The sequence below is a fragment of the Castanea sativa genome, chromosome 6 (assembly GCF_040712315.1).
Source record: "Castanea sativa cultivar Marrone di Chiusa Pesio chromosome 6, ASM4071231v1".
Classification (NCBI taxonomy): Eukaryota; Viridiplantae; Streptophyta; class Magnoliopsida; order Fagales; family Fagaceae; genus Castanea; species Castanea sativa.
Window position 1 is genome coordinate 38,898,633 of NC_134018.1, and position 16,240 is coordinate 38,914,872.

Consider the following 16,240-nt stretch of genomic DNA (forward strand, 5'->3'; position numbering starts at 1 on the left):
CAATGGCGACTCCACTAGGGATATTGAGGGCTAAGTTTCAATTAGGTTATGATGGCCAAACATGTCATTGTTTGTTTATTGCTTTTTGTATATAATATGTCTAATATGTCATTATATTGCATGTCATGCATCATTTTATTGAATGAAATTTATTTTATTTGTGTGCTAGCCCGGAAGCCCGGTAGTATTAGCTGTGGATTATGGTCTTCCTGAGACTCACATACCCAGTGGTGAACCTACCACCCACCGCGACAAGGATCATCATGGTTATGCCATGGTGGTTCATAGGGACAAACTGTACCGTTCGGACCAACGCGGCGCTCCTAGCGTCACAAGTTGGGAGGTACGACGTCCTAGCTTATGGGAACCTTTAACCTACCTTCTACCCATATTGTAATGACCCATAGAACCTACCTTTAGGTCGGTCCATGTAAATTGCATTGCATTATGCATGTGTTTGGCTATTGTTTGAACCATGATGAGTCCAAGTCCAACACTTGAGCCTATCATAATTGTTTGAACCATATATGCTATGAATGAACCTAAGCCCAAATGCTTGTGATTGAAGCCTACTCGCCATGGAGGCCCAATTTGTTTTTCTAGAGATAATATAACATGTGTGTATGCAGTTTTCCAAGTGCAATCCCAATCAATTGAAGGTGCATGCCTTTAAAGTTCCAGCTCAAGTCAACCAAGCTCATCGCCAAATTCATTTGCCAACCCAAACTCATTTCTTGTAGCCATGGTTGAAGAGAATACATCAAATGAGCTCATGACCAACTTCCATGAATTGTTCAATACTTTGGTGGCAAGCCAAGCCAAACTTCGTGAAGAGTTCAACACTTTGAGTCAAAAACTCAAAGGAAAAGATACTACCACTTTCCAAAATGATGAAGTTCAAGGCCCACAATTGACTGAAAGTGAGAAAAAGTTGAAGGAGCGTTTGGATCAAATGGAACAACTATTTCAAAAGTTTCAGTGGAAGGAAAATGCCATGAACTTCCATTCTCTTTCCCTTTTCCCACAAGTAAGAGCTCCACCTAAATTCAAGATGCCAAGCTTGGACAAGTTTGATGGAACAGGCTGCCCCAAAGCCCATTTGAAGATGTACACAAGGGCCCTCCAACCCTTGGGAGCTACTGAAGAACTTTTGGCCCAAATGTTCCAAAACACACTTACTGGGGTTGCTCTTCGTTGGTTTTTGAATCTTGAAGACTCTCGAATCCCTACTTGGGAGGACATTGCTAATGAGTTCTACAAGCAATGCAAATACAATATAGAAGTAGACATTACTAGGCGTGATTTGGAGACCACCAAACAAAAGCCCAAGGAATCTTTCTCAACCTTTATCACAAGATGGAGGTCAAAGGCAGCCCAAATGAAAGATAGGCCTAATGAAGAGAAGCAAATCCAAATGGTTGTGAAGAATTTGTTTCCCATATACTTTAAGCATCTCTTTGCACAATACTTTCTCAACTTCGAAGCCTTGATCGTAGCTAGTACTCAAGTGGAAGATGTTGTCAATAATGGCATATTGAAGAATGAGGAAAGCTACTCTTCCAAGAAAGCAGTGACCCACACCACAAATGGGGAAGCGATTAATGTTGTGAATTTCCAAACATCTTCAACTGTCAATCCTAAGCGTTGAAGAAAGTTTGATGAATTAAACATGACCTTGAGTGAGGCCTTGGAGAAGCTACAAGCTAAGGGGTTGTTGAAACCATTGGATCCTAAGCCCATACTACATCCTATGCCTAGAAGCTATAATCCCAATGCTCACTACAAATATCATCAAGGGGTAGGCCATATGACAGATAAGTGTTTTCACCTAAGGCATGACATTCAAGATCTTATCGACCGACAAGTCGTTATCCCACCTTCATTAGTGGATCCACATGAATATGTCTAAATTCAACTCCACAAGTCTTTGATGGTCATAGTTTTTGTTTTAATTTGGTTGTTGATTTAGAGTTTGTTTGTTGTTTTCCTAATCAATAAATTCCATGCTATGCTTGTTGCATTTTGTTATTGAATGAATATACCCAAAAAAAAAATTCCAAATCTTTCCAAAAAAAAGAAAGAAAATTTCAAATGTCTTCAGACTAGGGGCATTGGGCCCTTGAGTCATTTTCAAAAAAATAAAATAAAATTTGACCTAGGGCATTGAATTTCCTAGTGACTTTTTCAAAAAGACCCAATTTTTTCTCTTTCAAGATTTAAAAAAAAAATGAAGAAGAAGTCTTATTTTTAAAATGGTGCATGAGGATCCCTTGGACAAAACATTTTCTAAATCTTAATGTTTAAAGGCTTAAGCATTTAACTTGTACTAAGGAATGATTAATTTCATTTGATCCAAGTAAAGACTTTTGCTACTTGGCTTAGAATATAAGAAGAAATGGTCTTAAAATGCAATAAAAAAGAATCCATCCATCAGAAAATCCCAAGAATCCATGCACTCGAACCAATTTTCAAAGATCTTTTGTTTCACAACATTAGAGCATTCATACTTTTTCTTTTAAGATGAATTTATTAAAAGAGCTTAAGTCACTGTAATTACAAGCAAGCATTACTAGGGTTAGAAGGTCATCTTTGGTTAAACAAGATTATTCCATATTACCTAGAATGTTCATTATCCATTGCTAGCCCTTTTGAGTCTTCGAACATTTAGCATTTTCTTTGCATGAATCCACTAAAATCTAAACGTGGGGTGGGAAAAATCAAGATATGCATACTTAAATCTCATGTTGAGGAGGAGTCGACCTTGTAAATTTGAAACTAATTGATAAAGCTCTCCTAGAAGACAAGTAGGGAATTCATTAAACTAAAGATAAGAGATCATCAAAGTAAAATGAGCTTTCACTCAATCAAGGAAAGAGAAATGAAATTCTATCAATGTGAGAGAAAACAAAATGTGTGTCAAGTTTGAAGAACCTAAAATTCATCATGCCAAGAAGAGTAGAAGGTTCATCCAAAAAAAAAAGTTCATTCAATCAATAGATGAAAGACAACAACAACAAAAAAAAAAAGCCCACTAGGCTGAAACCCAAAAGGGCAGAAGCTAGGGCCAAAAAAAAAAAAGAAAAAAAAGAAAAGAAGCCCGCTAGGCTGAAAAGCCAAAAAAGTGGTCTAGGCAAAAGTTAGGGCCAAAGAAAAGAAGAAGAAGAAGAAGAAAAGAAAAATTGGAAAATCCTACCAAGTTGGAAACTTGAGGATGCAACCTAAAAAGAGAAGAATTTTACAAGATGAAAGTCTAGAGGTATGATTTAAGATGAATGAGCATAAAAACAAATGTTGATACAAGTGACCAATGAAGACTAGTGAGAAGATGGCAACGAAGAAATGAGAAAACTCCTCCAATACTTGATTTTTGAGTAATGCATACTTGGGGGAAACATCATAGGGAATTTTGAGCCTTTTATATCTTTCATTTCATAACTTCAACCCGGCCTACATTACAACCCATGAGTAAAGACCTCCTTGAAGTCTTGCTAATTGTAGGCGCATCTAATAATATTTTTTCTTGAATTAAAAAGGAAAAATGCTTAAAATTGTCAAACCCCACAGGATGATATGTTCGAGGACAAAATTTCTCAAATCCTTAAAATGACTCAAAAGAACTTCCAAACTTGGAGCACTCTCGTTATTTGCACCCAACAATGCGATTCATAAATATTATCACATTTCATTTCTTGATTGCCTTTGGAGACTTAATCTGACGATGTTCAAAAGGATGAAGCAAGTTTGATTATATGAGTTCAATGATCTTGATCCTTCCTAATCAAAGACATTTGTTTGATTCTTAAATACTTTGATTTGCCAAAATGGTTGTTCAAAGGATCACCTCTTGTTCATAAATAAATAAAAAAGAGAAGAAGAAAGAAGGATAAATCTCATTTCCACACAAAAAAAAAATAATAATAATAATCTTTTTCAAAATCCAGTTCTCTTGAACTACGTCTTGACTTGATCCTCTACAAGAGAGGTACGTAGGCAGCCTTTCAAAGGCTCGGTCCCAATCACCCAAAAATCTTGGGGAACAAATTCAAAACAATGTGACAAAATTGTTTGGGTGCATGTTAGGCTAAGCTAATTTGTTTTACATCAAGCATGCTCAAACTTGGGGTATTGGCCTATTTATATTGTGTGCAGATATGTCCTTTTCGCATGAAATCATGTTTTCATTTGAGGCATCAATCCATTTTTTTTGCAAGCATGTTCACACTAGGGGCATTGGCCGAAAATGTTTTCACGATAATTAATTTCTAACAAGCTAGAGAAAGAAAGCCTCTTTGCAGGAACCAAGGATGGCGAACCATGATCTTCTTTCATGTTTCCCAATGGTCACAACATCAAATGAATTCAACTTCAATCTAAGCATGAAATATGCCCCAAACTAGTGGCATTGGGTAAGTACTTCCAATTCATTTCAATGAATAAATTCATTGCTAATTAGAATTATCTTTTTGCAGGAATTAAGTAAGGACTTATCCAACAATCCGCATCAACTTCCAGCCAAAGTTATTCTCATTCAAAGGATAGGTTTTTCAAAAAAAAAAAATCATGAACAAATCTTCATCACTTTTACTCCATCTTCATCTTCATCTTCTTCACTTTTTGATAATGAATTTCAAAAAAAAAAAAAAAAAAAGAGTAAATTCTCACCAAAAAAAAAAATCAATTCTTTCTAAATCGTTCAAAAAAAAAGGAACAAATAAAAAAAAAAAATTTTCAAATAAAAAAAGCCATGGGACTAGGGGCATTGGGCTCGTACTTCTTAGGTTTATTTTTTAAAAAAAAAATCATCAATCAAGGTTTTCTATTCCTTCAAAAAAATTCAAAAGTCCCAAAAAAAAAATCTTCATTAAACTCTTCTTCAGGAACAGAAAGCTATGATCCTCTTCCATGTTCTTCAGTGGTGCAACATCAAGTCAACTGTCCACCCTCAACATTCATCCAAGCATGGTATATGCCCTAAACTAGGGGCATTGACTTAGTGCTTCCAACACAACTGATTGAAACTTGCTTTTTTGCAAGAATCAAAGTGAAGGATCCTTTATCTCATTCAACACAAGTTATCTCAGATACACACCCTCATATAGCCAGATAATAGCATGACCTATACCATGTAGGATCGACAATAGCTCTCCTACCTTCAAGGGATCGACCTTAGTTCTCCCAAAACCCATAGGATCGACCTTAGTTCTCCTATGCACTGTAGGATCGACAATAGCTCTCCTACATTTAAGGGATCGACCTTAGTTCTCCCAAAACCCATAGGATCGACCTTAGTTCTCCTATGCACTGTAGGATCGACAATAGCTCTCCTACATTTAAGGGATCGACCTTAGTTCTCCCAAAACCCATAGGATCGACCTTAGTTCTCCTATGCACTGTAGGATCGACAGTAGCTCTCCTACATTCAAAGGATCGACCTTAGTTCTCCCAAAACCCATAGGATCGATAGTAGCTTTCCTACATTTAAAGGATCGACCTTAGTTCTCCCAAAACCCATAGGATCGACCTAAGTTCTCCTATGCACTATAAGATCAACAGTAGCTCTCCTACATTCAAGGGATCAACCTTAGTTCTCCCAAAACCCATAGGATCGATCTTAGCTCTCCTATACACTATAGGATCGACAGTAGCTCTCCTACATTCAAGGGATCGACCTTAGTTCTCCCGAAACCCATAGGATCAACTTTAACTCTCCTATACACTGTAGAATCGACAGTAGCTCTCCTACCTCTAAGGGATCGACTTTAGTTCTCCCAAAACCTATAGGATCGACAGTAGCTCTCCTACATTTAAGGGATCGACCTTAGTTCTCCCAAAACCCATAGGATCGACCTTAGTTCTCCTATGCACTGTAGGATCGACAGTAGCTTTCCTACATTCAAGGGATCAACCTTAGTTCTCCCAAAACCCATAGGATCGATCTTAGCTCTCCTATACACTGTAGGATCGACAGTAGCTCTCCTACATTCAAGGGATCGACCTTAGTTCTCCCGAAACCCATAGGATCAACTTTAACTCTCCTATACACTGTAGAATCGACAGTAGCTCTCCTACCTCTAAGGGATCGACTTTAGTTCTCCCAAAACCTATAGGATCGACAGTAGCTCTCCTACATTTAAGGGATCGACCTTAGTTCTCCCAAAACCCATAGGATCGACCTTAGTTCTCCTATGCACTGTAGGATCGACAGTAGCTCTCCTACATTCAAGGGATTGACCTTAGTTCTCCCAAAACCCATAGGATCAATCTTAGCTCTCCTATACACTGTAGGATCGACAGTAGCTCTCCTACATTTAAGGGATCGAACTTAGTTCTCCCGAAACCCATAGGATCAACTTTAGCTCTCCTATACACTGTAGGATCGACAATAGCTCTCCTACCTCTAAGGGACCGACTTTAGTTCTCCCAAAACCTATAGGATTGACAGTAATTCTCCTACATTCAAGGGATAGACCTTAGTTCTCCCGAAACCCATAGGATCGACCTTAGTTCTCCTATGCACTGTAGGATCGACAGTAGCTTTCCTACATTCAAGGGATTGACCTTAGTTCTCCCAAAACCCATAGAATCGACAGTAGCTCTCCTACATTTAAAGGATCGACCTTAGTTCTCCCAAAACCCATAGGATCGACCTTAGTTCTCCTATGCACTGTAGGATCGACAGTAGCTCTCCTAAATTCAAGGGATCAACCTTAGTTCTCCTAAAACCCATAGGATCGATCTTAGCTCTCCTATACACTGTAGGATCGACAATAGCTCTCCTATATTCAAGGGATCAACCTTAGTTCTCCCAAAACCCATAGGATCAACCTTAGTTTTCCTACACAATGTGGGATCGACTGTAGCTCTTCTACCTTTAAGGGATCGACTATAGTTCTCCCGAAACCCAAAATTCAATTTTAATGGACCTCTGGGAAGCTCGTCCAAATTCAATCCATCGGACCTCTGGGAAGCACGTTCAAAATTCAATTCCATCGGACCTCTGAGAAGCACGTCCAAATTCAATCCATCGGACCTCTGGGAAGCTCGTCCAAAATTCAATTCCATTGGATCTCTAGGAAGCATGTCCAAACTTCAATCGGTCGGACCTCTGGGAAGCAAGTCCAAAATTCAATTCCATCAGACCTCTGGGAAGCACGTCCAAATTCAATTCCATCGAACCTCTGAGAAGCACGTCCAAACTTCAATCCATCGGACCTCTGGGAAGCATGTCCAAAATTTCAATTCCATCGGACCTCTGGAAAGCACATCCAAACTTCAATCCATCGAACCACTGGGAAGCATGTCTAAATTTCAATTCCATCAGACCTCTAGGAAGCACATCCAAAACCTCAATTCCATCGGACCTCTGGGAAGCATGTCCGAAATTCAAGGTCACGACTGAAATCCTCATTTTGTCATGGCCACTGGTAAGCATCTCTTTTACTCATTTTTTTTCCAAGAAAAAAAAAGAAAAAAAAAAGGTTGCATGTATGAACTACATTAGGACCTGATCCTCTCACCAAGAGGTATGTAGGCAATCTGCCCGGAGATTCAATCCACATTTTGATCTCCTACATGCTGGTCTGCATTCTTATCTGCATTCACTACGGTTAAATACTGATTGCAAAGTTAGGTGTCTTTTTCATAAATTGACATTCGCTCTTCAAGCTCTGTCAATGAGGGGTGTTGACACTTCATTTTGCAACCCGTATTTAACCTCACTTGGAGGGTAAAAGGGTAATTTTACCTTGAAAATATGCATCTTGATTCTAGTCATTAGATCCTTAATCTCATTTCACTAAAATGATCTTGATGTTGTAACAATTAAATCAATTGGTCATAAGCCCTAATCGGACCACCACATTGAAAGTTATCATCAAATCAAGTTTTAATAACTGAGATGCACTATCACAAATTGAGTCTGAACATATGTGATTATGAACAATTGATTTCAATTGGTTATATGTATAATTAATTTGAGATCAATGATGTGTCATAATTTGATTGGTTAGGACTACATTTTATGGTAGGGTTGCGCACACCTAATTAACTAGATAATTAAATATTAATTATTCAATGAGTAATTTGTGCAATTATCTTTTAATTAGAGTAAATTTGGAATCAATTAAGTCTGAAATGGGAGTGATTGGAGCCATTTAATGTTAATTGGAAGCTAATTTGGGACCTATTAAAGTTAATTGTGCTGAAACTAATTTTTAACTAATGACATCTGCTCACCATTTCATTGATATCTCTCAGACTATTTTGAATTTGTGAACCAGGTTAATTTTTACAGAAACTAGACATCTAGGGCTTCAATTTGAGTACAAGAAAGAGACAATTCCGATCAAAATTGAGTCAAATATGATTTTTTGAAATTGGCTTTACAGGCTGTTACAGCAGCTACGGGAAAACTGAATTTTGGCTTGCTCCTCACTCCCACCAATTTCTACATTTAATGCTCCGAATTTTTCCCAAGGCTAAAATGAGGTCTAGGTTCATGATTCTTTGTCAACCCTCATTAATGGCCTTCCATTCATATTTCCTCCACCACTACTATATAAACCCCACATCTCTTTCATTCCAAGAAACACAAAAAAACCCCTCTCTTGAGTTCTAGGAAGTTGAGTAGTCTTGTCATATCTTGGTCTTCTTGAGACTTAAGGTATTGAGTGAGACTCAATTTTCCTCTCCTAACTCTTTTTTTCCTCCACCCTTAAGACCTCCCTCAAGAGTCTCCTCGTCCACTAGATGGATATTGCATGAAGGTATAATCCATTTCCCTAACTTGTTTTTTTGTATTGCCATGATGAGAATTTAGGATTAAAGCATGATAATAATTATTTAAATTCTTTTGAATATGTTTGAATGTTCTTAAATGTTTTAATGCATTCTTCACATGTTCTTGGTTGTTCATCACATGTTCATGCATAAACACTAGTTTTGATCTTAAATACACATCAAAAATATGAAAAACATGTTTATTTCATAATTTTTTTAAATTCTTGAATCTAGGATATCACCATCCACACACATGCACTAGACTTTATTTTTCAATCCAAACGAAATGCTTAATAAATTGAATTAGGGTTTATCACATGCACACATTTTAAATTCAACATGCAAATTGATTGATAACATATTGGATGATGTGATATGAATGTTGGCCACCATAGTCTAGAAGACTAGTTTCACCGAGTAAGGTGGGTGCCTAACACCTTCCCATCTTGTAACATAGTCTCCGAACTTAGATCAAGGGTTAATAAATCAAATGCTTATCCATGTAATTTTCAATTTTTAGATTGTAACTAGGAAAAAAAGCCATGTACTTTATCTTAGATTGTATCTAGGACCAAAGCCATATAATTTTCCTATGATCAACGTAAATTCAATTGAAAATTAATAAAATAAGGAATTTTTTAATTTTGGTTTTCTTATTTCTCTCAATAATTAAATAAGTGGCGACTCCATTGTAAAACCCTTAATCTAAAGGGGAAAATATAACTAGTCGAGTCTCCATTTTGAGAGGCAATAACATGATTCCACCCATTCACGTGGGTTTGGCCCGACACTCCATAAAAAACAGGCCGGGGGCGCGGTTTCTCACACTTTGTTGTATCCATACACACATATTGTAATCAGAGACAGAAATTGCCATAGTTCATCTTTCTCTCTGTAGAAACTACTGTGTCTTTCACCAAGGGTTTTGTTACCAAGAAACTTCTCAATCTTCATTTTGATGAACTAAAGAACTTTGCAACCAACATCTTCCTCAAGTTGGTGAGTTAGTCACGTACTAGGATCTGTGCAAAGGAGTAAGACACGTACTAGGATCTGTGTAAAGGAGTAAGACACGTACTAGGATTCGTGCATCATTGGTTAGTCACATACTGAGATTTGTGCATTGAAAGAGAGATTACCGCTACATTGCAAGTCCAATTGGGTATTGGGGTAAGGGTTCAATTATAGGTTGGTATTAGGTACTGGGATTCCTTTACTTGTAACCGCTTGTTTTGATAATAGTGGATTCTTGGGAGTGTTGACCTTAAATTCACTCGGTGGGGTTTTCCCTTGGTGGTTTTCCCATTTATAAACAAATCACTTGTGTCAAATTTATTTTCCGTTGCATTTAACTTAATTGGTGATTTGTTTATGCTATTATGCTTATTGCATGTAATAGAATCTAATTAATTAACTTGGCTAATTAATTTATTAATTTACCAAAGTGGTCAATATATTTGTGGTCTATTACTAAATGCAATGGAAAGTTAATTGATATGGTGACTTGTTAATGAATGAGGAGAACCTCTCGCAAGGCAAAAGCCTCACTTGGTGAATTTCAAGTCACTACTTCCAAGAATCCACTAATCAATAATCAAGATATTACAAATATAAAGAATTTTACCACTACTAGGTCTATCACAAAATATCAACCTACAATTGAACTTTTGCTCCAATACCTAATTGGACTTGATATTATAGAAGACTTCTTCCTTTTTGCACAGATCCAAGTACGTGACTAGCTCCTTTGCATGAATCCCAGTATGTGACTAACTCCACATCAACCAATTGGTTCTTGTAGTTGATTTGCAACAGTTTCACATTGAAGCACCAATAAGATCTTCAACATTGGTGCTAGAGATTTCGTTTGGTTACAGAATTCAAAGGCATACAAGAAACGCAGCAATATCTCTTTCTTCTGTAGGAGGAGGTTAGGGGTTTCAAAAAGAAAACCTTATGAAGGTTTCTAGGGTTAGGGTTTTCTTTCTCCACCCCCTTATTTAAATAGGAGCTTAATAGGCCTTTTAAATGGGCTCTCCTATTCCTATTAGGTTTACATAAACCCTAAAACAAATAGCCAATAGAATTAAAACATTGCAAGCTATATCAAAAATCCCGTAAACTCGGTAGATCGAGAGGTATCAAAATAGTAATTGAGCTTCAGTAAATCTCGATAAATTTGAGAGGTATCAAGGAGGTATTCGGGCTCACATATTTAGCTTTTCTTGAGTAGTTCTTGAGTGATTTTCATGTTTTCAATGTAACCACTTGTAATGATTATCTTGAACCAACTTAGATTTACCAAATATAAGTAAAGTACGTTTTGTCATAGGATATGTTAATTACATAAACATACGAACCTAACAATCTAACATGATATAAATTTTCCAAGTGACAAGTCAAATTTGTAAAAATCATTGTTCTACTACTAAAAGACTTCTAAAAAACATTAAAAGAAATCCAAGTGCTGCCACAATTCTTTAAAAGAATATATATTTATGTTGAATAACAAAAAAAAAAAAAAAAGTCCAAGCTTTTGTCACAATTATTTTAATACAATCGTTGTCCTACAACTTTTTAAAAAAAAAATCTCTTAAATTTTTTTTTTTAATGTGAATACTGAACTTATATTAAACTTCAAACCAAAAGAGATCACAATTATTTTAATACAATCGTTTGTCACAATTATTTTAATACAATCGTTGTCCTACAACTTTTTTTAAAAAAAATCTCTTAATTTTTTTTTTTTTAATGTGAATACTGAACTTATATTAAACTTCAAACCAAAAGAGATACATCATGGGTTAAAGCTTGCTCATGAAAGCAAGGACTATCTTCCATCCAAGTTTCAAAATCAACAATGCCTAAAGCATGTTTAGCTAATAAATGAGCTGGTCTATTACCCTGTCTTCTAATGTGAGAGAAATCTACCCTATAGCAAGACCCACAAATCATTAAAACCCCTTTGATTACAGGTTCCACGGCAGTAGGTGGAGTAGAAAGACCACGTACAGAATTAAAAACCACCAGAGAATCTCCTTCCAATGTGAAATCAAACACCCCAACCTCCCTAGCAAACTTCACACCTTCTTCCCAAGCCTTTCCCTCAGCTTCCAATGGACCCAACGAAGCATTGATTTTCTTAAAAAATTAGAAGAAGCAAAGTGGTGTCACAATTCTTAGAAAAATTATATATATATATATATATATATATATATATATATATATATATATATATATATATATATATATATAAATCTGTGTGTGTGTGTGTGTGCGTGTTTAATAAAAAAAAAAGAAAAAGAAAAACTGTAGGTATTACCACAAATATTTTTTTTTAAGTTTAATTGTTGCCACTTTCTTTAAAAGAATAAACGTTTGAATAGCCCCCGACCCCCTCCACCCCCCAAAAGAGAGTCTAAATTAAATGTGCATAATTCTTTAAAAAAAAAAACTTACTACTAAAACACATCTTAATCAGCACTGTTTTATCCTATTTAAATTTTGGCTCACTACTTTCAATTCTAAACTATTAGGTTCCAAGTACTTAGGAACTAATGTATTAGAACTCTAATATGTATTGTTGGCAAACCATGATCAAAACAAGTGTTTAGGTGTGTTTTAGACTTGCTCAAAGTATGTGATTTATGTAAAGTTTGAATCGAGTTAACTGTAGAAGTTACTGTGCATTTCTGCCTGACTCGATCGATGGAGAATTAGACTCGACCGATCAAAAGTCATGCAGATTGTTTGTTTGCAAATTTTCCAACTCAGCCCTAAGCCCATATGACGTGTAGGGTTTTATGTTTTGCCCTAGGTATAAAAGGCAAGCCTTAGTCACGTTTTTGTGGTTGCTCATATTGCTGTTTGTGTGAATCTCTTGTGAGATCTGAGAGGTGCTTGCTTTCACACAAGCTTAGGATTTTCAAGAAGGAGATAGCTTCAAGAACTTGATGATCATTCAGTTGCTGTCATAAGAGCTTAAAGATACACAAGCGGGGGTGCTTGTACTTGCTGGAGAATCCAAGAAAGAAGGAGTCCGTGGTCTCGGAGCTTGCACGTGGTAATGTCAGTAAGTTCTACTGGTAGGTAGCAATAGGATGTTAGTGGTCTAAGTCGCTATTGTACACTTCAGTTCTTTCATAGTGGATTTAGGTTTACCTTAAGGATAGCTAGGTTAAATCCTCCCTAGGTTTTTTACTGGTTTGGTTTTCTTGGGTCATCATATCTTTGTGTTTTTATATTCCGCACTTTACATTGATATGATTATATGATTGTGTTAACCTAAATCTGGAATTTGGACTAAGTAATAACTTGGCTTGTTAACTAGGTTAATCCAATTGTGGTTCAAGGAGTCTAAACAAACTCTACAAGTGGTATCAGAGTGGGTAGCTTTTGTGTGTAGATCTTTTGATCTCTGAGCTAATCCTTGACCCCTGTTGTCATGGAACACAGACACTCTCTTGTTATTCCTCCTCACTTTGATGGGAATAATTGTGCTTACTAGAAAGTAAGGATGAAAGCTTTACTGAAATCCATTGATGAGAGAGTCTAGAGCTTTATTGAATATGGATGGGAGAAGCCCACTACTTCTATGAGTGAATGGCAAACTTCTCAGAAAGAAGCAGCAGCCTTTAATAGTAAAACTATGAATGCTATTTTTAATGCTGTTTCTATGGAGGAATTTAAGAGAATCTCTAATGTTGAGGTTGCTCACACTGCTTGAATATCCTCCAGACTATGCATGAAGGCACAAAGGCAGTTAAGATCAATAAGTTGCAACAATTAACAACTAGATTTGAAAGCATTAGGATGCCTGATGATGAATCTTTTGATGAATTCTATGCTAAGTTAAATGATATTGTTAATTCTATGATCAACTTGGGTGAAATCTATGATCAACCTAAAATTGTTAGGAAGATTCTTAAATATTTGACTGAAGATTTTAGACCCAAAGTGACTGCCATCACTAAAAACAAGGATGTGGACTCCATTTCTATTGATGAACTTGTAGGATCTCTTCAGTCCTATGAGTTAGACCTACCCAAAACTAGCCAATTCAAATCAATGGCTCTTAAGTCTGTTGATGATGTTGAGGTTGGTGGATTTGATGATGATTTGTTTGCTATAGAGATTGCTTATCTTGCCAAGAACTTTAGAAATTTCCTTAGAAATAGCAACAGAAGGGCAAAAGGCAAAAACATTGATGAACCTAAAAATTTTAGGAAGAATGATCCCACTAAGGTTAACAAAATAGAAAAACCTAGAGAAAAAGTAGGTAAATCCTCAAATAATTCTATGGGTCCTTGATGTTTTGGATGTAAAGGGTATGGTCATGTGAAATCAGAATGTCCAACTTTCTTGAGGTCTAAGGGTAAGGCTATGACTGCAACCCTTAGTGAAGATGAAGTTTCTGATGATGAGTCTGGTTGTGATGAGGATGGAAATTTCATTGCTTTTACTGCTACTGTTGTCAATGAAAGTGTGACTGTTGAAGAGAACCCTTCTGATGGGGAGCTCTCTAAGGATGCAAATCTTCAAGAAGCCTACAATAAACTTTGCAAAGTTGCTGCAAAGGATGCTATGAATGTTGAATTAGGTTTAAAGAAAATTGCATCTCTTGAGCTTGAAAAGAAAAATTTGCTTGTGAATTTGTTTGATGCTACTGAACTTTTGAATAATGTGAAGACTGAGAACATGCTTTTGCTTGATAAAGTTAAATCTTTGGAATATGAATTATATGTTGCTAGAGAACAAACGAATAGGTCTGCTAGTTCCAAACTTGATCAGATATTGAGTGTTCAAAAGTCTCCTTCCGACAAAACTGGGTTAGGTTTTGTAGAGAGCATCAATATGTCTGCACCAAATTCCACAATCTTTGTTCCTTCATCTTCTTCTGAACCCCCTGTGCATGAGGTTGTCAAACCCATAGAAGTTTCTCCTCCCAAGAAGATTAGGATTGATCTGAAAGAATCTAAACCTAAGGAGTCTACCCTTTCTAGGAATAGGACACATGAGAAGTCTACTTGGGTGTGTCATTTTTGTGGAAAGTCTAGGCACATTCGTCCAAACTATTACAAGTTTCAAGCTACTAAGAGAGCAAATAAACCAAAAGTATTTGTGCCTCAAGCACATGATCCTATGGTACTTATTGGTGAGTTGGTAAAGGCTCTAAATCTTTATTCCAATTCTGGAGTTGGAAATCATTCTAATATGAGTAAGAACTCCAATGCTCAAGGTGCATCTAAAAGACTTTGGATGCAAAAGGCTCAATCTAAGTGAGTCTTTTTGACATGGTCCTTGTGCTTCATTGCTATACTCTTTGTGACCATTTTTTTTGTTCTCTTTGTTTCTAGGATCTGCATTACATAAAATTCATGCATTTCATTCTAGGATGTTTTTGTTTATTTTCATTACAAAAAAAAAAGGGAAGCAAAATATGTTTTTGCATTTATTTTCTTGGTTTTTGAAAACAAGGTTGGTCAATTTATTTTCATATAACATGTCCATGTATTCTGTTTAGCTTGGATGAGCTTATTTCTTGCACTTTACTAGTTAAAGCTTTGTAGTGAATGTTGTGTGGGAAGATGTTTGTAGCTTTTGACTACTTTGTCGTGATTTTGAAGTCACAAGTCTTTGACTGACGGACTTGATCCTTTTGAGAAAGGCATAAATAATCATCTCACCACTGTTCACTAGCCAATCATGAACACCTTAGTACATATCGTAAGATTTTGTGCTCGAGAAAGTGTAGCACATGCACAAAAAGAACATAAGGTGTAGCCTCGGGTTAATTGCTTAAAATTGGCGTGTACATTATTGGACTTAATGCAAAAATTAAATACATAAAATTGGTGTGTACATTATCCTGGTTTTTATTTAATAAGTTTCTGAAAATCTTAAAATCTGTGTGTACATTATGAGGGAAACTTAAGAAACTTACATGATTGCAAGCTTATGATCTAGGAGACGTGAGAGTTATATGATGTAACTCTTTAGGTGATAGTCTCTTTCATATTCTTTGTGATGAATTTTGAAGACTTTGTGGTTGATTTTTACTTACATATCACCTCACATGTTTCTTAAGCCTTTGCTAATTGCACACACTATACAAGTTACTCTTTGTTAAACTTTGTACATGTTATTGTGTGTGTTTTTGGTCTGACCAACCAAGTTTGAAATTGCCTTGAGAATTTCGCAAAATCATTTTGATGCTTGAGAATTCAAGGAAAATGTTTGGAAAATCTATATATTTGGGAAACTGGGTTCAAAACTTATGTTTTTGAAAAGCATTTCATCTCATACTCATGCATTTTATTCATAAAATTCAATACTTTGAGGAGTTTCTGCATAAATTTGCTTTATTTTTTCAAAAACTGAGTTTTCCAAAATTTCGACCAGTCGAACATGTTTTTCGATCGATCGAAATTGCGATTAAATTTTTGGTCAGCCACTGTCTGTT